This window comes from Anser anser (genome assembly GCF_964211835.1).
Source record: "Anser anser genome assembly, chromosome: 1".
NCBI lineage: Eukaryota > Metazoa > Chordata > Aves > Anseriformes > Anatidae > Anser > Anser anser.
In genome coordinates, this window is record NC_139720.1 from 130,786,364 (window position 1) to 130,809,315 (window position 22,952).

General features: G+C 36.5%; 1 protein-coding gene across 1 annotated transcript in view; it reads right to left on the reverse strand.

Annotated features, from left to right (window-relative positions):
• The window catches only part of GLRA2 (glycine receptor alpha 2), a 142,310-nt gene extending 133,211 nt beyond the window's left edge, over positions 1-9,099 (reverse strand). Inside the window, exon 1 of the mRNA XM_083839452.1 lies at positions 8,505-9,099. The gene's annotated coding sequence lies outside the window, so the exon portion shown is untranslated. The remainder of the gene's footprint in view (positions 1-8,504) is intronic.
• Positions 9,100-22,952: the final 13,853 nt, after the last annotated feature.

A 22,952-nucleotide genomic window follows, 5' to 3' on the forward strand; every position in this document is an offset into this window, starting at 1 on the left:
ACAGAATCACCCTGTTTCCATGTAAATGGTTTTATAACAGTTAATTGGTGGCACATGATTTATATTTGTTTGCATTGTGTGTGCATTTTTGGAAACCTAAGAAACAGAAGAAATAAGGTCATACCACTTTCCCAAATTATGATAAATAAGTTATCCAGCAGCATGCTTCTGAAGGAACAAAATCCATCACTTCAAATATGCAATTAGTGTCCATAAGAAGAGAAAATTCAATATAACTTTCAAAATGGCGTGTCAGATTATCATAATTGCTGGATGTTTGTTAACAAGACCAAGTGTATTTCACTATACTGCCAAACATAAATTAATAAAGAGTACATCCTATGTAAAAGGCACAATTATAGTGGAGGGAAAAACAAAAACAAAACAAAACAAAAAATAAAAAAACCTCTGAAGGTAATCTAACATGACTGACAAATGACAAATCAGGGAGAAGAAAACAACTGCCCTGTTTTTCAAACTGTACTATAACAAATTATGTAAAGGATCAAAAAAGGTGAGAAAATCCTGTTTCTCTTTAAGAATTGTATTAGTAAAAAGTCTCTATTGAACAATGACAATAATGCCCTTGTTTACATTAGGACAATGTAATAGCTATTTGTTCAGCTGTTCAATATAAAATAAAATTATGTATTTCAAGCATTTTTTAAATCTGACGTTAACAGCTCTAACAAATCATTTGTCAATACAGCTCCATTTTGCATATATTCAAAATGTTTTTACATCCTTCTTTCTCTTTTTTCTTATTGCCTGAGTCTCATTAAACTTTTTAAAAAATAGAAATTCCTTATTGTTCTCTATTAAATATTTTTTTCCCTTTTAAATAATAAGCATAGATGGAAAGAGATTATAGTAATTTTATCTTAAATATAATTAAATATAATAAATATATTCTTTGTACTGACTTCCCTTCCTACATGTGAATTTTGCTTTCTGAAAGTTTGAGTCTATACAGAATATAGAATACATAGACATATTTATCTACTAATTTGATACCCTTCCGTGATAAGATCAACCACTTAGTGGAAGACGGAAAGGTGGAGGATGTTTCTTTTTTCTGGATTTTAGGAAGAGCTCTGGAAAAAGTGGCTTCCTAGTCAGATGCATGATGCCCCATACCTGTTCAAGAGGTATTTGAATAAGTTTAAACTTTGAGTCAGCCCCAAAGCAATCTTGACAGTTGGACTTGCTGATCTTTGTCGGTCTCTTCTGACTGGAACTATTCTGTCCTGTCTTGTCCTGTCCTGTCCTATCCTATCCTGTCCTGTCCTATCCCATCCCATCCTTACAATACCAGTTCCTAGTGTGATTTTTTAATTTCTTTTTTAAACACAGTAAAGATAGAAAAAATAGAACGCCCCAAATCTCATTTGAATATGTGTTCTCTATTCAAGGTGTGACAGTTTCACAGTGTCATTAGGGATTTACTTCAGTTTTAACAGTCAGATCAAGTGGGTTCAGCCCTTGTTTTTCTGGCATTGCCATCAAATTATTGCTTTTCCCAAGAGCTTTCTATGCTACAAGGCCTGTTTAAGTGACTGATAACACCTTGCTTCTGGTGTGGTACCAGTGAAGCCATTACAGTATACAGGAGCATTTCATACAAATAAAATGACATCTGGTATTTAGAGTAGGATAACATTGAAAAAAAGGACAAATATGAATATATTTATGTACACATTAACCAGTTCAAATCTCCTTATCTTAGGGAACAGTAGGAGGAGGGAAGGTTAACAAGAGGTACTAATTCAGTCCTTGACCTTCTTTTGTGGTTCATACTGGAAGGCACAGGCAGATATCCAATTGGAAAAAAAACTTCTACTCAGAAACATCACAATATTGATCTTATCCTGCATTTCATATTGCCTCCTGGAAATATAGATATGACTCTGAATCACTGATAGCTCTTAGGTGTCATTTATAACTTAAATTACATGCATGCATTACATATCACAGGCTTCAAGAAAGTATTCAAAGAGAACCCTTCCACCAAAGGCAGCCTCTACTAATGACCAAAAATCAGTCTTAAAGTTTAAACTGATGCCTTGTTTTTAAAAATGTTTTCTTGTGAATCCAAAATTTCCTTACTTGGAAATACTTGCTGGGTTATTGGAAGGAACTCCAGTAGCCAGAAGCAGTTTGAGACCCGTTCCAGCAGTAAATTTCTCCCTCTTTGCACTGTACTGCTTTGGTTTATGACAGCCAGAAGGCAGAGAAAGTGGCATGAATTAACAGGGTGCTATCCATTGCCTGTGTTGTTGTTGTTGTTTTTGTTGTTTTTTATAGAGTCCAGGAAAAGTATAAACAGCAAATTACATTGTTTACTTCTGCACACTTACATCCAAAGTATTGTTAAGTGTGTTTGTGAAGTAAGTTCTTGTTCCTCTCTGTGTGTCTGGGCTTTGTATTAACTTCCCTAAGACACTATTGCTACGTGAAAACATTTTACAGTTCTTCCCATATATTCTTGTTTTAATCTCAATTGAATCTAAACGTCCTTAATTAAAATTTCTACAAAATAAGTCACATGCAAACTGAGGTTACTATGTTAGGCCACTAAAATGAATGATCAATGGTGTGAATTAAATTATTTTTACATTTGCTGTGTATGAACCCATACTTGAGAAGTTTATTGTAAATACATTCTCCTGCCCACTTCCTTTGTCCACTTTATCAGCACAAGAGGGACATAGAACTTCCAGAGAGGGTCCAGCAAAGAGCCATGAAGATGATTTAAGGGATTGGAGCATCTGTCCTACGAGGAAAGACTAAGCAATCTGGGCCTGTTTAGCCTAGAGAGGAGGAGATTGAGAGGGGATCTGATCAACCTCTACAAATACCTGAACAGACAATGTAAAGAGGATGAGGCCAAACTCTTCTCAGTGGTGGCCAGCAATAGGACCAGGGGTAAAGGAGGGGTAAATTGAACCACAGGAGGTTTCATTGCCAAATGAGGAAGAACTTCTTTACTATGAGGGTGACAGAGCACTGGAACAGGCTGCCCAGAGAGGTTGTGGAGTCTCCTTCTTTGGAGATATTCAAAACCTGCCTGGATGCCATCCTGTGTAACATGCTCTGGGTGATCCTGCTTGAGGGGGGATCTCTGGAGGTCCCTCCCAACATCAGCCATTCTGTGATTCTGTGATTTATCTGACCTAACTGCAACTATGAGAGACAAGTTTTTCTAGGACCATTCATTTCTTTAGAATTTGGTGGCCAAGCTGATGAATATTCATCCGTCTCTACTATTTCAATTTTTTTTTTAAGTCCTGACAGAAACAGTGACAAGAAAGTACTGTACAAAAGACTTGTCTCATGGATGCCTGGTAAGATGACTAACAAAGAGTTCTGTTATATCATGCTATTAAGATAATTTATCTAGTGAAGCAAGTGCTTCCAATATATATATATACATGAAAGTTCTGTCACAGTTCTTGATTTCATTTGCAGTAATTATTTTGTTCCAGATGTTATATATTAGTCTGATGAACAAAATATCTCACTTTTACTGAAGAATAGAGACTTCAAGAGGCAGCGCAGTTGTATAGTAACGATGACTAATGCTGCACATCGTAATCAATTTAATCATGTCTTCTCTTAATGCTTGTAAGCTGAATTTGCTTCTGTTCTGATGGTATTATTTTGTAAATTTTGATCTTTGATATTTAATCAAGTATGCATTCTTCCTGGCTTGCAACAAAACAATTTTTTACCCCATTTAATGCTTATCGAGCTTATTCAAAATAACATTTTAAAATAGACTTTACAATATGGCATCTGATCTAGGCATAAGGATGCTAAGATCCAGAACATTGTAATCATATGTTTAGAATGAAGAAAGCTGTAAAGCTGAATTTATTTATAAATGGATTACAAGAGTTTCTTTAAAACGATCTTTTAATTTTATATGCCTGCTGAAGAGCATGATGAGATCAATTGTAGTACAAAATATGAATGATTTACGTAATTATGTCCTGCATGTGCTGGATCTATCTTACCAGGATTAGCCATCCCCTAGCAAATCCAAAATGCAGACACGTGGTCATTTTCAGTACTACTAAAGAATGTAAAAATTAAAATAAAATAAAATAAAATAAAATAAAATAAAATAAAATATAAAATAAATAAATAGTAACAGGTGATATTTGGACACCTACATATGGCATTTTCAATACAATGTTCTTAAGTGACAAAGAAAAGTGCTGTGACTAAAGCATGATGTATGCAATAGGGTAACAACATCACAAAAGAGATAATGCTGTGTGCTCTGAGAAGTCCATTTTGTCATTTTCAGCGATACAAAAGTGGCTCTTACTTCAAATTTTTCTCTAGCTTTTACTAAAGAGAAGTATCAAGAGCAAATGTGTGAATGCGTGGGTGCATAAATATCCCCTCTCTTCTCCATAGTTCTAGTCACTGGGAAGGAAAGTGGTTCTTCTACCTCACCTTACAACCTCTTCAGTTTCAAACCAGGACAATGTAGAGAGGAAGGGGCCTCATTTTCTGCATCCCAGTGACACACTCTTAGCTCAGCAGCCACCTGGTAGCAGGCAGAATGCGGCTATTCCTGCTATAAGCAGTCTGTGTACCTTCAAAAGCAGAGGAAAGACCCTAGAAGATGCGTTGACTTCAGACACACAGGCTACATGTTATTGGTATGCGCATTCATAATCAGTTTTCTTTATGAGTAAAGGCAATTTACAAGGTATCTTATAAGTCATTAGCAATATTAGAGCTATGATTGTTTCTTAATTTTAAAGCATCTCTTTGCTTATGACAGAAATATATCCTGTTGTGGGGTCAGGTGCCTTGACCTATAGGAATCAAAATGCTGCTGAGTACTGCCTCAGTCACATTTGATTAAGACCAATCCATCTGTAAGGCTGTTTGAGATCTGAAGATGAACAGTGTTCCAGAAACTGTGATTTATTTATAAATTTATTGAGTAACATCAGCATGCTATGTGATTTTATATAAAAGACTTTCTTGAATTCTTCCTAGCATACAACTAATAATACATAGTACTAAAAAATGACATAAACTAGTAATTTAAACCTGTTGGGAAAAAATATTGTTCAAGTGGTATACAATCATATAATTAAAGGATGTAACACAATGCATTATTCATCAGAGAATAAAATGAAGATTGCCTATACATTTCCTGATTGGAATGCTTAACCATGTGGGATTGTATACTCCCACCTTAGTTTTTGTATGAATTTTTTTATTAATTCAGCGTTTAAATTATTAAAATCTAAACTACTCTGCTCACACCTGATGGTATTCACTAGTAAAAACCAGTGCTGAGTGATAGAGAGACAGTAGAAGGAAAATCAGTCACAAAACACATCTTTTAGCTAAACTCTTTTCTCTTTGGAAAGTAACTAAGCAATAAATGTATATTAAACATTTTACCTATATTATTGCTACTGCCCCAACAGGAATTTGACTAATGCCTATTGACTCACTTTATTGATCCATAGTCTATGGAGCAGTGGTAATAAGATTTTATGAAGAGTTACCAGTTTAAAATTTCTATTTCCTCTTGTTGAATATGCATAATTATTATTGACACCGATGTGAGGTATACATTCATTACATGGTACGTACTGAGAGGAGAAAATGCTCCTACAGAGAATTTGGATCAGTTCATACCTATCTTTCAATTGTTTATACTCTAGGGAATAAGCAAAGGTCTTTCTTCCGGGCTTTTATCCTTTCCTGCCAAAGTATGAGCCAAATTAAAGTCAATTGTAGTTTCATTGAAGCTTTCAGACATTTTAAGTATTCAGCTTGTTAACCAGGTTTGTAAACAAAAACAAACAAAACCAACACAAAACAACACAACAACAACAACAAAGTGTTTTTCAAGTACATTCCATAAAGCCTGCTTATGCCAAGGCCTCACTCATCTCCACAGTCATATATTATAGTCAGGTAATTACTGACTCTTCTAAAATCATTTAGGTCGTGGTGTATCCTAACAACAACATCCCAGAACCTACATATTCTCAAAAATATATATATTTTGACAAACTTAGAGTGTTCAGCTTTTGCCGCTTCAACAATTATAAAACTGAACACACACACCAGAATAAATAAATAAATAAATGAAAATCAAACCCTTCCTGACAACAGAATCTTAAAAAATTAACAAGATTGTCTTGCAGCTGTTGCTATGTATATTAAAAACGACAAGAACAGTACTGATTTTTTTAAAGAAGGATATTAACCACCCACTAGTTGATGTTGTGGTGTTGTAGAATTAACCCTGATAGTAGGCAAAAGACTGACATGAATACAGAAAGACAGCCTGCAAGTCTATTTAAACAAATAGAGATCCAAAAGTAACCAGCACCCAGAGCATAGCTACTGATCGTTAGTGATGCAGTCAGACATATATATATATATATTTATTTTTTTAGAAAAAAAAAAATAAGGAATATATTTTAAATTTTCTATTTACTCATTTTTTAAATTTAAATTCTTTTCCCTGATCTGCATCATTGATTTCTATGTATCTTCATATAGAACTCATATTGGTATCAACAGGAATTGTGACTATCTGATTTACCTCCTACTGCAATCAAAACAAGTCTGTTTTCTGACTTCAATTAGAATTCATGTTCATTGAGAAAAGGTGAATAACTATGCAGAGAAAGGAAAGGAAGTGTTCAGATATTTGCTTCTTTTTATATTTTTTTTTCTGAAGTAACTTTTAGAAATGTAGAATATAAATGCTAGTCTTTTCCACTTAGCAGAGATCAATCTTTTTGTCTTGCATTTTCTTTAGAGCACAGCCTTCCTTCATTTAATTTCCTCTCTTGTAACAGAACATTATTCACAATGTCACCAATCCTTCACAAAAAATTCACAGTGCAGCCTAGTCTTTTTCACATTATTTATTCACTTTCATTTTTTAACATATATCCTCAAAGTATATTCCCACTTTGTCACATTCTAAACACTAGTTCAGCCCCACAAAAAGCATTGCTCCCTACAATAATCTGCAGTTTTCTTAATAGGAAAGATAACCCAATTCTTCGGCCAAGAGCTTCATCTAGAGTCTTGCATGGCCACGAACTTATCTTCTCCAGGGCAGCAGTCATGGCACCGAGCCTGCTGGAGTTCAAGAAACCTTTGGACAACACTCTCAGACACATGGTCTGATTTTTTGGGGTGGTCCTTTGGGCAACCAGGAGCTGGAGTTGATGATCTTTGTGGGTCCCTTCCAACTCAGATATTCTATGATTCTAGAGTTTCCTGACCCATTAAAAAAAAATCAGGTCATTAGTGAAATACTGAGTCATCTCAACAAGTGGCAGATCCCTGTAATGAGATTCTCATTTTCCCAGTGCAGAACTACAAGATTACCCATAAAGACAAGCCTAGACTTATCCTACAAGAAAAAAAAAAATAGCCTAAAATGAAGATGGTGTTCAGGCTATAAAGGAGCATTCCTATTTGGATAGTATCATAGCTTTATTTTTAAGCAGAATGCCATGTGGACATGGTAAATTGGAAAATATGCTCTTAAAGCTGTGCATTAACGTAAAAGCAAATGCAGATATTCACATAGGCACTTAAATTAGAATTGAGTCGGACCAGTAAAGATCTGTTATTATTATTCAGGTAATGTCGTTGCTAAGTCTGATGCACAAAAATTGACTGAGGAGCAGTGCTTCTGGGTTATTCGTCTCCAGCAGAAAACTTGTTTCAGGACAGCTGCTTGGGAATACTGAGAAATCCAAACCTGCTGTGTCTCTACTGCTTGAGATTCAATGAGGTCACTGAGTCACTGTGACACCACAACACTGACTCTGAGCTTTGAAAGTTCAGCTAAATTTAAAAACAAACAAACAAACAAAAAAACAAAAGCCATTTCCCAATTGACCATTTCTTCCCAAGGAAAAATGAAACCCTTATGAAATGAGCAGTATTTCCCTTTTCAAATCACATTTCTTTTCACCTACAAGAAAAGAAATCTGGTCTGAAAGGGAAATAGCCGTTATTTCTTTCCCTCTTTCATGTATTCCTATCTTCAGACGTTTGGAATCCTTAATACACAAGGTGGTAGAGGATATCACTGGGAATACTTATTACAGCAGTGCAGCTGAGCAGCTGGCAAGTAACATATCCATCAGCTTTGTTCTTCAACGTGAAGAAGAGAAGGAGCTGGGGAAGCTCTCATCCTTAAATGGTCAGATTCAGAAGGTTCTCAGATATCACTCAGTATATTAAAGTCATCAATACTGGACGAAGAACATGACTGACTCCCATAATTATTATGGATTTTCACTATTGATCAGCATTTTGAGAATCTCTTTTCTTTGCAAAGTTAAATGCAGTCTGATATCACATATGTGGGAAACAAAACCAAGCATAAAAAGAGTAATACTTTTTCTGTCATTCCAGATATTCAAGAACAATAAGAATAAAGGCATTTACATCATATATTTGCATCACACAAAGTTTTTGTATGTTACCTGAAATTTATATAATATTGTAGCCATTTTCACCAGAAGCAGCTGATCACCACCATGTGACAGCCTCGATGTCTTTGCTGACTGCATTGCTAATGCTGTTGTGGTTTAGTCCCAGCAGGCAGCTCAACCCCACACACTCACTCACTCACTCTCCCCAGGTGGGATGGGGGAGAGAATCAGAGAGGTGAAAGTGCAAAAACTCATGGGTTGAGATAAGGACAGTTTACTAGGTAAAGCAAAAGCTGTGCATGCAAGCAAAGAAAAACAAGGAATTAATTCACTGCTTCCCATCAGTGGGCAGGTGTTCAGGCACTTCCAGGACAGCAGGGCTCGTTCTGCATAACGGTTTCTTGGGAAGACAAATGCTATCACTCCAAACATCCCCCCCCTTCCTGCTTCATCCACTAAGTCATCCACATCTTATGGATGACTATGAAGGACATGACTATGGATGACTATGAAGGACACCAAATTGCTAAGGCAGGACTTTCCTTTCACAAACCGATGTTAACTATGCCTGATAAAAGCCTCATTCATTAAATGCCTTTCAACAGCACCTAGCATAATCCTCTCCATAGTGTTTCTAGGGACAGGTTAGACTAACCTAAGCCTTCCTCGGTCGTCTTTTCTGCCCTTCTTGTTGATCATCAACTATGGTCACCTGACTCAGTCAGTCAGCTACCTGACTCAGTCACCCTGACTAACAATAAAATGCAAGTCTAAGTTTCCATGGAAATGATACAAATGAGATGAAAAATGATATATAACAACAAGTGGATTCCAGATTCGTAGAATTTTCTGAAGAGTTATAAAAATAAAATGTAATTTCAAAGCTTAATCAAATTTTTATTCATACTTTTTTTACACAACCTGACATTTACTGCAAATATTTTGGAGGTATTTGCCAGTTCTACCTTGTTCAGTTCCACATCATTTAATAAAATGTTTCTGAGAACTGGAGAGGGGAATTTAACACCACCTTCAGAACAGGAGGTAGCAAGATTCCTCACAAACCATTGGAGCTAATTAAAGAGGTTTTAGATGGCCAATTATTAAGGAGAACATTATTTTTCCTAACTGATAAAACCTCATTTCCATTCTTAAAAATTAGCCCTCATTAATCTGAAACAAAGCAGCAAGAAAGCTGCTGAAATGTCATGTGTAGTCTGTCTACTTCCAGCTAGACATCTCAGTGACACTTGCAGTTCTTTAAAAAAGGGGAGGACTGTATAATCACTAATAATACAACTTGTCAAGAACTGTTCCATCCATCAAATTAATTTTTTTGGCTCCTCACAGTATCTTTAGAACAGTGAAGTGAACCTCAGGTCCCTCATACTTTGCTTTGCATTGGGATGTAAAAGGAAATATAGAGGCAATGGGGGAAAAAAAATGAACTATAAGCAGCTGAATTCATGTAAGAATGACAAATTAGTCAGTTCTGTAGCCGCATACTGTTTGTGATGGAAGATATTAATGGAATTTCCATGCTCAGCACAAAGGAAAATTTTAATCCAATGGATAAAAAAAATACATACATATATATGGCAGAGTTTATGTGTTAAAGCTTTTTGTTTCTCAAATAATACTGTTCACTTTTCAAAATTAGATATATCACTTTTTTTTTTCTTTTTTTACATCTGACTGTATGAAAGAATGAGACAGCCAACAAACAGGAGGCAAAAAGAAGAGAAAGAGAAAGAGAAAGAGAAAGAGAAAGAGAAAGAGAAAGAGAAAGAGAAAGAGAAAGAGAAAGAGAAAGAGAAAGAGAAAGAGAAAGAGAAAGAGAAAGAAGAAGAAAAAAAAAGAAGAAAAAGAAAAAGAAAAAAAAGAAAAAGAAAAAGAAAAAGAAAAAAGAAAAAGAAAAAGAAAAAGAAAGAAAAGAAAAAGAAAAAGAAAAGAAAAAGAAAAAGAAAAAGAAAAGAAAAAGAAAAAGAAAAAGAAAAAGAAAAAGAAAAAGAAAAAGAAAAAGAAAAAGAAAAAGAAAAAGAAAAAGAAAAAGAAAAAGAAAAAGAAAAAGAAAAAGAAAAAGAAAAAGAAAAAGAAAAAGAAAAAGAAAAAGAAGAAAAAGAAAAAGAAAAAGAAAAAGAAAAAGAAAAAGAAAAAGAAAAAGAAAAAGAAAAAGAAAAAGAAAAAGAAAAAGAAAAAGAAAAAGAAAAAGAAAAAGAAAAAGAAAAAGAAAAAAAGAAAAAGAAAAAGAAAAAGAAAAAGAAAAAGAAAAAGAAAAAGAAAAAGAAAAAGAAAAAAAATGCGTGCAACAGATTTTGGATCAAACAGTTTGAAATGATCAGTAAAGTTATTTCTGTGTACAAAGAAAATAAACTTCAATAACATAAACCGAGCTAAAGCTATAACACCAATTTTCTTATTTGGTGTTAAGTACTGGAAGTTATCTTATCCGCTTTGTTAGTATAGGTATTGGAAAATGTCAACATTGTGACGCATTTGTTCAGAGTAAGATTTTATTTTGCCTTTTATACCCTCAGAAGACAGCATGAGTGTTGTAATCTAAGTCTGTTTGTATGAATGACTCCACAACTATAATCCACAACTCACTGGTTTCTATGAAATGGCGAAAAAAAATAAAAATAAAAATGTTTACAGTTAAAAGTTTGAGACCAAGAATGCCCAGTGGTCCATGAAGAGTTGTGAGAGTTGGCAGTAATCAATGACTCTACAGATCATCATAAGATGGAGTCTTTGATTTTGCCTTGTGTTCAGTAGGATGTACACAATATCTGCACCCAGGCCATGTGATGGCTTTCCCATTCTCCTTCATGCAACTTCTTTCATCTGTGCACCTTAGTAACAGCATGTACCTAAACATAGTTTTGCATGGAATGTTTCAGTTAGTTTTATGACCATTTTCTGTCCTTCAGTTCCTTAATTGAACAGTAGCTCTGCACCTTTCAGACCAGAATTCATTAGATATGCCCGATTCTGACATAGATTTCTTGCAGGCGGGCCTCACAATTCCCCCTGGTTTCAGTTTTACTCAAAAAGGAAAGCATCCAATGACTGCTAATGGATTTGAAAACCAATATTTTACTATTTTTAGCACAGTTTGAGGTAGAAAGAGCTAAAAAGGTTTCTATGAGGCATCATTATTTTAACTAATCTGAAGTGATCCATCCTGTGTGTACTATTCCTGAGGCATTCCTAGAAGCATTCATTTAAGTGATAGAGTGTTCTTAGTAGAGAAAGCATTTCAAGCTTTCCTCATTATTTCCAGATGTCCCTTAGAATATGGCTGTTAACAATTGTATTTGGTTCCAGAGAACACAGAATAAAAATTACAACATAAAAAGTATTGTAGCTAATAAGGAAACCCAACCAGGTACAGGAACTGTGCATTTTCCTTTGAATCCCTTGCACCTAGTAAGAAGTTTAATATAGCCTGCTGTTCTTTCTGATAACAGATGAAAAAACAACATTCAGCATTTGCAACAATTAACTGAAAATACATGCTAAGATGTTATTATTTGGCTGTAAGTCTATTGCTTCCCCTTCAGACAAGCTCATATATTTTGCTAGGACAGAGAGGCATATATGAAAGTACATGTTCACATTTTTCTTTGAAATACAATCTTTCTGAGTACCACAGAGTTCCAGCCAATGGTCTCCTATAATTTCTGTTTGCTGCTGCTGAGAGCCATATCTCACCAAAAGACTTAATAATAGCAGCGTGCTAATCAAAGCATGTTTAAGAACTTTCAAAATGAGGATAACACTCTAAAAGGCTTACAGCTGAAGTTAAGCCACTGATATTATGCTGTTTTTAAAATGGTAAAATTATATTGTGAGCTACAAAGAGGAGCATCATTGGTAAAAAAGCTGAAATGATCTTCCATTCTGCTCAGCACTGGAATGGGCTCAGCTGAGAGGCTGGGTCCAGGTTAGGGCTTTGTTTTCCTGAGGTCTTCTGACTATTAAAGGAAGGTTCAAAGGAAACAACCAGGGCAATCCCCCCATATCAGTACAGACTGGGGGATGAATGGATGGAGAGCAGACACATGAAGAAGGGTTTGGGGATATTGGTGGATGAAAAATTGGACATGAGCCAGCAATGTGCACTTGTAGCCCGGAAAGGCAATTGTATCCTGGGCTGAACCAACAGAAGGATGACCAGCAAGTTGAGGGAGGTGATTTTCCTCTTCTCCTCTGCCTTTGTGAGACCCCACCTGGAGTACTGTATTCAGCTCTGGGGCCACCAGCACAAGAGGGACATGGATCTGTTGGAGTGAGCCCAGAGGGCCATGAGCATCATCATTTCCTTTGAGGACAGGCTGAGGGAGTTGGGGTTGTTCAGCCTGGAGAAGAGAAGGCTCCAGAGAGACCTTACAGTGGCCTACAGGAAAGCTGGGGAGGGACTTTCTGTCAGGGAGTGTAGTGACAAGACAAGGGGTAACGGTTTTAAACTAAAAGAGGGTAGATTTAGATATAAGGAAGAAATTCTTCACTCAGAGGGTGGTGAGGCTCTGGCACAGGTTGCCCAGAGAAGCTGTGGATGCCTCATCTCTGGAGGTGTTCAAGGCCAGGTTGGATGGGGCTTTGGGCAACCTGGTCTAGTGAAAGATCTTCCTGCCTATGGCAGGGGGTTTGAACTAGATGATCTTTGGGCCAGTCTGTTTGGATCGAGCCAAATCATTCCATAATTCTGTGATACTATGATTCTATGAAGAATGATCAAAGGTCTAGATGTCCTGCAGACTGAAGAAATTTATGTTCCTTAGTCTAGGGAAAAGGAGCCCAAGGTGGTGTGTAGCTGTCTTCAACTAGAGAAAAGGTAGCTGCAAAAAGAAATACTAATAAAATCTTCTTTATGAAGCCTGGGGTAGGGAAAAATATAATGGGCTTAAATTACATCAAAGAAGATTCAACTTCAAGAAAAACTTCCTTATAGAAAGTATATTTTTTATTTTTAATTTTATATTTTTTATTTTTAATTATATTAAAGTATATTTTATTAAGTATAAGTATTTTATTAAGTATATTTTTTATTTTTAATTACTCTGTATTTTCTTTTCTATAATCAATATAATACCTCCTCCTGTTTTCATCCTGAATTCCTGATAGATCAAAACTTACTGCCCCTCACACTGAAAGGACAAACGTCTTTCTCGATCCTTACACATGTCTATGTAAGTGCATTTTCAGTTTTGTGTGTCTGGAGAAACAGCAATGGAGACTACTCCACATGCAAGTAAAAAATTTAACAGAGAGCTATCAAGAGGCTAGTATGAATCACACAACCTGTAGAACCAGTGTTTGAAATGAGTGGAGTCGTGGGTAATTGTTTTTCTGAATAAATCTCACAATGTTTGCATCTTTAAACCAGAAGGTTTTAAGACCACAACCCCAGGGAGCACCTTCAGTGACCAGTGAGTTGTTTTTCCCAGAAGCATTACAGCTTTCTAGTAACAAGTTTATAGATGCATTTAATCTCTCCTCTGTCTCCTGCAGCCTCATTCCAAGTAGATATTTATAAGCAATTTCTTTTACAGAACAGCTGACATTCTGGGGAATTCCTAGTTTCCGGATAGTTTGCTTGATTAATAGGAATGGCTGAGGAAAGATCCACGTTGCTGAGTTTCAAACATTGCTCAGACCTGCAAACAGCAGACAGAAAGCACTCCAGGAACACTCTCCTGGTTTCCCCTGTTCAAAGTATTAAATGTGATTACAGCCAATAGAGATAACACAGGTTTTGTTTTAGCTGCACCAAAAATGACAAAACTATGACTAATAATTTCACCGATCTATAAGGTTAATTAAATTGTACTTTATAATTTAAGAGCACAATAATACGCAGAGCTGCCATGGAGCAACTGAAATGATTTCCTTAGTCTTCCAGTTCCTTTTTAAAAATCTATGTAATGTAAATAATAGGAATACTGTGGAAAGTAAATGTTCGGCTATGGGGATTTTCAACTTCCTAATGAGAGCATGAATTGTATGAGAATTATTTCTAGCTGGATAACATCTTTGTGTGTTAAAGATTACTTGGGCTAGGAACTGAAGCTTTTTATCTTACCTCTCACCTAAAGAAGCATAATGGCTTAGATTTGGGTGTAGTCAAGATAAATGTCAGGTAAGAATGATAAAGGTGAAAACTTTCTGCTTGGTCTTTGGGAGAGGGATCATATTTCCTGCCCTTTGAGTCTTTGATGATATTCTTAATGCATACAGATTTGTTTAAACTGATATTGCTCCCCTTGCCTTATAAAAATAATAACACACTAAGTTATTCTTGAATATTTAGTTTCCTAATTTGATGTGTATTCGAGTAGGTCTTCAAAGTAGTCTACCATTAATATTGTACCTTTTGCAGAATTATAATTTAGTCCCAAAGAGACAGAATTAATTTGAATGTACTTATTTTTAATTTGCAGAATAGTGAATTTATGAAGAACAGTCTTCATATTTTTAAGGAACTGGAGATGTGCCAACACTAGTGCTACTAAGAATTTTTTTCCTAATTACTATGTTGAACATGGTTAATTTCATACCAGTCATGAGATTTTACAATAGGTTGTAATATACAGTGAACCTACACTTCCACATTATATCAAAATCAGAAGTGATAATTGCATTGTATCATCCTACAATAATGGTCCAATTAACCTATCATACCCTGTTATAGTAGATCCCATTTTGACTCTGTAGTTATGTCTAGTTAAAAAAAAAGCGTTCACTCTATGCATTAAAGGAGCAGATAGTTCCCCACTTCCTGTGCCAGAGAGAGCATTAAGCCCTAAATGAAATCACTATTTTTCTCCTACAATCTGGATTGTACAAGTAAGGTATACCTGGTATACCTGGAAGAAAAAAAAAAAAAAAGTTAAGGTCTGTCTGGGATGACAATTAAATAATTAAACAGAGAAGTCTTGCCAGCATCCTTAATTATATTAGTCTAAGGTTCATACTGAAGGAAAGGTGTTGGTTTTCTACGGCTTCTACAAACACCATCTTGATTTTCAGTCCCCGTTCCTCCCACTGACACATGACTTCCATTTCTTGTCATTTTCCTCTTTTCTAGTAATATATTTCCCTGTGTTTTTTGTTTGTTTGTTTTCTGTGGTGTTTTTGTTTTTGTTTTGAACTGCATGTAAATTTTAACTGAACTTACAGTAGCATGAAGTTCTCGCAATCTGCCAGAAGTCCTCAGTGAATCATGAGTAATGTGGTTACTGTGAGGGTGCCCTTTGATAGTGCTCCCACATTGTAGGGCTGCACCTAAACAAGTGTTTGTTGAACATCTCACTGACACAAAGTTATCTTGACTTTTCACTTAGAAAACTGGTCGTACAGCCATGTTAGACCTCATGTATGTAAAGAGAGGAGGAAGGATTTTGTAATGACTTGTGCATTGGATAAGCATAAAATTAGAAAACTAGAGCAATTCAGTTTGGAAGGAAAAGCATTTAAATTTATACAACCATTTCACAGTGAAGAGGTCAGGACAGAAAAACATCTGTACAATGTGGTACAAACATAGTGGGGATAAGGATACTAAGGTATCAGTATCCTTTCTGTGATTTCCTCTCCTCAGATCAATTCCAGGTTAAACTTAAAGCTATCTTACTTGACACGCTCAGGGAAGAAAGTGGAGAAGAAGCTCTTGCTCTGCCTCGAGACAACCACACTAGGTAGCATCTACTATTGTAACTGTTATAGCTGCTATATTCATTACTCAGGCTTGTCTCCATGAGTGGCATGGGTTCAAGGAAAGGCTTCTAAAGCCCATCTTTTTCCCACAGGGAGCTGCAGGAAGGAATTCATCCTTCTGTGGATGGGAGTCTGTGAATTACTTTCACAGAAACCAGCTTTTTAATTGATATAAATGTGGATCTTCTGGAGTTATTTGAGGGTGAATTTTGTTTTTCTGTCTCAAAACTTAGTGAAACTGTAGAAAGTGGAACTTAGAAAGGACAAAGAAATAATTGCCATAAAATGGCTGAGGAATCATTAGGGAAAGATGAGGACTTCCACAGAGGCCGAATAATGGAAAATGGAAGAGGAATGCACTGGAAGCATTTTGGGGAAGAGCTAACAGATACGACAGAAATAAATGGGGAAATAATTATAAATTGAGGATACTTCAAAAGGTGAATAAGACTGCTTTACAAAAAAAAAAAAGAAAAAAGAAAATTGGAAGACAAAAATGATGAAATTTATGCTTTACAGATACTGACATGAAATGTGGAAAAATGTTTTCTATAAAATAGAGATGATAAACTTGTTTGTCTTATTACTGTCACCAAACAATATCTGAACTCATGTTTGCAGACTATAATTGGCAGATTTCCACTTATGCCATTTTTTTTTCCTTCACATTTCTGTTACTGGTATCAGCAAAAAAGAAGTGTTAATTAACCTTAGCAGCAAAGACCATGTTCTGAATTCAAAACATCTTCTGACAGGAGACTGTAATCTGCAGTAAATTGTAAGTAATGCTGGCCTGTCAATTAAACAGGACAGGATAGGGAAAAAGGGCAGAAGATCTTCACATTGTTTTCTTGAACTGAAAAGATCAACAACTTGGTCAGTCAGAAATAATTGTCTGCATCACTGCTTGCAATTACTTTTAATGTGACTGTGGTAATATCTGCTCGCTGTGCAGTACTTGTGAGCCAGGGAGATGAAACAGTGTTTGTTCATGTTTTTGAAAGATGTGACTCAGGGATAGATGTTTCTCTGCAAAACTGGAGGTGTGTTTCAGAAAGAAATGCACAGAATAACGACATTCTCTAAGTTGTCTGAAAACAAGTACAACAGACTTCTGAAACAGGACAGAATTATTCAAAGTAACACTGAGCTTGGGTAACAACAATAATGCTGAGGGGGGGCTGGCCAAATAAAACTAACTTAATTGAAGATATTTCTGTATAACTGCTTTCTTTTTGTTGTTGTTGTTGTCTGGTTTTGGTTTTGTAATCATAACTTTTCGTATGTCCTTAAACAGCTACCAGTCAAACCTTCAAACTCAAGGAAATGAGGCACTGTGCAAAAGAAACACTGAGGTTGCGTAGAGTGGGCAGCTCCATGCTGTTGTTTCTTCAAAGCCTTCTGGAGGTGAGAAAGAGCACCAAAACCAGGCTCCAAAAGAGGCTGCTGCCAGAGGGCCCTTACGAGGAGGAACCAAGAAAGAAAATACAGGGTACAAGAAGAGCATACGTCGAGGAAGAAAAAGTCCAAAGTAGAACTGGTCTTCTTTTTCCAAATTTTCAGTTCCAGTGGAAAATTTTGATAGGGTAGATACAAAGGTCAGCCCTGATAAGGTGGATTAAAACTGACAAAGTTCTGCATGTTTCTTACCTGCAGTTTACTTAGTAGAAGTATATGTATATATATATAATATAGTTTATATATTATATATTTATTATATATTATATATTTATATAATGTTATATGATATTTAATATAATATAATATTTATATATTGTATATTGTATATTGTATATTGTATATTATATATTATATATTATATATTATATATTATATATTATATATTATATATTATATATTATATATTATATATTATATATTATATATTATATATTATATATTAAATATATATATTCTACTAAGTAAACTGCAGGTAAACTGTAAAAATCTGTATATATATATATGCATATATAGGAAAACAGATTTTTCTTGATTCCTTTTCAGTTTTAGGGGTTTTTGTTGTTGTTGTTGTTTATATCTCATTAGATCTTTATATGTTTTTTCATAAGCAGTCAATATCTGTTTGTTAGTCACCTGCTCCTACAAAGTTCATACCAAGCAGAAAATGGAAAAATAATATTTCTACTAATATGGTTTCAGAATTCAAATTATCTTTTCAATATGTGAGATCAAGAAAGACTGAGGCATGTGTTTTTTGTTTTTTGTGGTTTTTTTTTGGTTATTGTTTGATTGCTTGTTTATAGTAAATAAATATTTGATTATAATTTTGTTAATTTATAAAATTAAATACACAATAATTGAAATTGAACAACAAGCTAGAAAAGATTATAAACACCACAGGCCTCCTTAGTTTTTTTAATTATGAAAGTTTCACACATAGAGGAAAAAGTTTATTAAAAAAACCTCATACTTAAGAGGGTACAATTATGGATGGCACGTTAACCGTTTCATTAAAAAAAAATAATAGTGAATTTCAATGGATTTATAAATTTTATTTTTTTGTGGTAATTTCTTATTATTTCTACTGAGGTCTTACTGAATAATCTATTGCTTGTTGTCCAAATCATGTCATGATTTTGCTAATTAATAATGAAAACATATCTCTTTGTGCCACTAATAGAAAAAAAGTCAGTTCTGCAGCTGAAATTTATTAGTGTGAACTCTACATAGACATGTCACTCCCCGCAAAAAAATTTTTTTAAATGTCAATTTACAGACCACTGGCCTCTGTTGTCTCATGGGTTTTCTCCACTTACCTTCAGAATCATTTTCTTCTACTTTCCACTACTCTCTAAGGAACATATTTTGTTCTTGTGGGAAAGATGCCCAGTTCAAGCACAGTCTACATAACATCCTATCAGTGAATTTGAGATTTCTACTGAGGAAAAAAAAAAATCCAAATCCCCTTGTACAGTTTAACTACCGCCAAAAACAAACTCCAATTTTCATTATCAAGACCTTTCATCTGGGTTCATATTAAAAGAGAATAGAATGAAGAGAGGTAAGAAAAGAAATGTTTTGCTATAAATTAACTACAAATAAATGCCTTTTGGCATTCACATGACTACCCCAATATCTTACCTTTCAGTAACAATTTGCTCACACGATTTGCAAGAGCAAGGAAGCACGAAATGACTTGTCCCTAGCGTTATAGCAATGTCAAGAGAGTTCCCAGCTTGTGCTAGATCTATCATTTGTATTTCTAATTTAAGCAGCTGAATTCCAACAGCATCAACTCTTCCCTTGAACTATTTTATAATTACCTGCAAACACTTGTGTTTTGTTTGTTTTTCTCACCCTTAATACAAAGGTGGACAATCAGCTTAATATGGTTTCCAAGTTTCAAGTACTGCTCTGTCTCTCCAGTCACCAGAATGCCATCCAAACAATACCATGCAGCATCTGTTCTACAGCGATTTGGAAAAAAAAAAAATACACTGCTACACTCCTGCATCCCAAGGCAACAAGTTACACTGGAGTAATCTTTTTAATAACTGATGGCAAGGCAGGGTGACCGGCCAACACCACCTTCTGGTAAGCTCGTACAGAGCTCGGTGAGCCCCGGCCCTCCTGCGACACGCTGGGTGAAGGAGGCATTGATCCATGTCAGAGAAAAGTTTAATTGCTACTTTATAATCCTCATAAACTGGTACACCACCATCTGTTTTCACTACAGTGCACATACAACAGGGGAGATTATTCCTTTATTTTTAACATCCCTGTGCTGCAGTTTCACGGAGACTCTTGGAAGCATTTGGGATGGCTTTTGTACAGAGATGTGGAACTGCTCTGCCTTTGGACTTAATTTTTGGACTCAGCCCTGTTAACAGAACCTGCTCCCTAACATGAGAGTGAAATTTTACTTAATGAGCAGTTGCCTGCTGACTGTCTAATACCTAACCTCTTGCAGCCTCTGAATTCCCCTTGTGTGGTGACTGCTTCCCCCTTCCCTCCCATACAGTGCCAAAACTTCATCTACCGCTATTTCATTCATTAAATTATTCCAGAACCACTCTCTTCATCAATCACTGATATTTGGCCCTGACTTTCTGCCCAACATGCCACAAGTGCTTTTAAATACTGGTTCCTAAGATGGGCTGTAAAGTTGCATCAGACACACACATGCACACACACACACACACATACACACAAACAAAAAGAGTCAACAACTGATTGTTTAAAATGATCTGAGATGTGCTCTACCTTAAGTGATGTTCCACAGCACTGGATTGCAGGGTTTATATCCTAAGAAGACCAAAATCCTGCCACGGTGAGAGAAGAGGGATGCCCTGTCCCTGGGAGGTGTGGTGCTGGCACACCAGGGGAAGAAGGCCGTTGGTACCCAGGGATGAAGGAAAGACAGGAAAAGCAGAAAATACACAGCCTCTCTGATGAGATGAGACCCCATAGCAAGCAGGCCTGAGGACCTGATTGAGTGTATTTAGCTCAGGGACAGAAAGCTTTTATTCCTTTTATGTATTTTCCTCTAACATGCTTTGGATTGTCATAAAGTTTCTTTTGTTTGTTTGTTTGTATTTTTTTTTTAGATTTTCAGTTAGTTGGGATAGACCCTCTTTCACAGGCACAGTACTTGTCACAAGGTGATCCTGCTCTTGGTGGAAATGTCTAGAAAATAGTAAAAGTCACTGTAACTTGAATCTAGCCATGTGAGTCCCCAGCAGCAGATAGGCTGGTGGTACAAAAGGTTGTCCAAAAGTTTCAGTCTAACACAGCTATGTATGAGCAGCATCACACAGGTATGTAGCTTGGCTGAACCTCGCGGGGTGACACTAGCTGAAGTGCACTAGCTTGCACTGTTCTGCACTGGAGGTACACAGTTCCATCCAGCACCTTTAGGCATCAAAAGCCTGTGAGTTACTGCATTTTCTGTCCTACTTTACCACTATTAGATGAACTCAGATGACCATTTTTTTAAATAAAAAGTTTACACATTTTAGAGAACTGAAAAGCAACAGTCTCATCTAAGTATCGAGTATGACAAGTACTGAGATTTTCTTAAACTGTAAAAAGACAGATGGTCTGGCAAATGGCTTGGCAGTTAGCCTTTGCTCTGGCTAACCGAGAAACTGATGAAATTGCACATGCTTTAATTATATTCCTATTTTCAAACCACAGTTCTAATGTTTTCAGGGTTGTAAGAGTAGAGGCTGTGCTAATCTTTTTTTTTTTTCCTTTTTTTTTTAATTTTTTTTTCTAAAAGTATCTCTACTACTAAAAATATCTCTGTCATTGAAATCAAAGCAGAAATCATTCAGATTGTCTCATCATGTCCAGGTACTTTAAGCTGATCCCACCCTGCAGGGAAGTCATTTACTCGCAATTAACTTAAAATAACAACAACAACAGAAAAACAAATAATAATAATAAACAACAACAACAAACAGATAGGTCTTCTAGTTGCGTCTGCCTGAATTAAGAACACATGGACAATACATGCACTCATTCACAGCAAAATATCATACATACACTAGAACAAGCATTGCAATTTAATGCAAAATAAAATGAAACATAATTCAAAATTCAAGAACTAACTTGGAAAAACATTTGTGAAAGGTTTCAACAAATCACTTCAAACTCAGTTACTAATAATACATTATGTGATGGCTGTAGATGCAAGCAGCAGCAGCAGAAACAAGGTGGACTTGGGAAGCTCAACTCTTAGGGTTTACTCAGTGAGAAGAAAGAAGGATCCATTAACACAAACTACCCTCTATCCTGACCTTTGTACCCTCTCTTTGATAGTCTCTCTTCATGTTTTTCCCCTTTCAGCTATTAACATAGTCCTGCAAAAATTCTTCTTTACAAATAATTTCACTAGTTTTCCTGATCTCCTAAATTTGAATATTGGTGAAATTTGTCCTGCAGCAGCAGCTGAATCCAGATATCTCTATTATACCACGGTAGCACCCAATGGCAGCTTCAGGAGTTTTCCATTCACCATCAGCCAGTTCAAACATCAAGATATCTATATGGACCAAGCCCCCAAAACACCATCTTGTGCTACCTCCCCTTATGTTGTTGGTGAACCCAGAGGGGCCTTAATGAGTGTATTGGGTTTATGTGGCAAGGTTTTGGTAGCAAGGGTGGCCTCTGTGAGAAGAATCCAGAAGTTGCCCCATGTTAGATAAGGGCCAGTTTCAGACGGCTCCAAAGGGACCCAATGCTGGCGAGAGCCAAGCCAATTAGCAATGTTGTTTGTGAAAGCATATTTAATAAAGGAAAAAACAAAAAACAAACAAAAAAAAAACCTTCTGGGCAACAGCAAGGAGAGAGAAGCGGCCCTGCAGAACCCAAGGTCAGTGCAGCAGGAGGGCAGGAGGTGCTCCAGGCAGGCAGCAGCAGTTCCCCTGCGGCCTGTGCAGGGAGAGGCCCCTGGTGGAGCAGGCTGTCCCCCTGCAGCCCATGGGTCCCACACGGAGCAGATCTCCACGCTGCAGCCCGTGGAGGAGCCCCCGGTGGAGCAGGTGGATGTGGCCTGGAGGAGGCTGCGGCCCATGGAGAGCCCCCGCAGGAGCAGGCCCCGGGCCGGAGCTGCAGCCCGTGGAGAGGAGCCCACGCAGGAGCAGGGGGTCTGGGGGGAGCTGCCGCCCGTGGGGGACCCGTGCTGGAGCAGTTTGCTCCTGGGGGATGGACCCCGTGGTACGGAGCCGTGTGGGAGCAGTTCCTGAAGAGCTGCTGCCTGTGGGCAGCCCCCGCAGGCTCAGTTCGGGCAGGACGGCATCCCGTGGGAGGGACCCC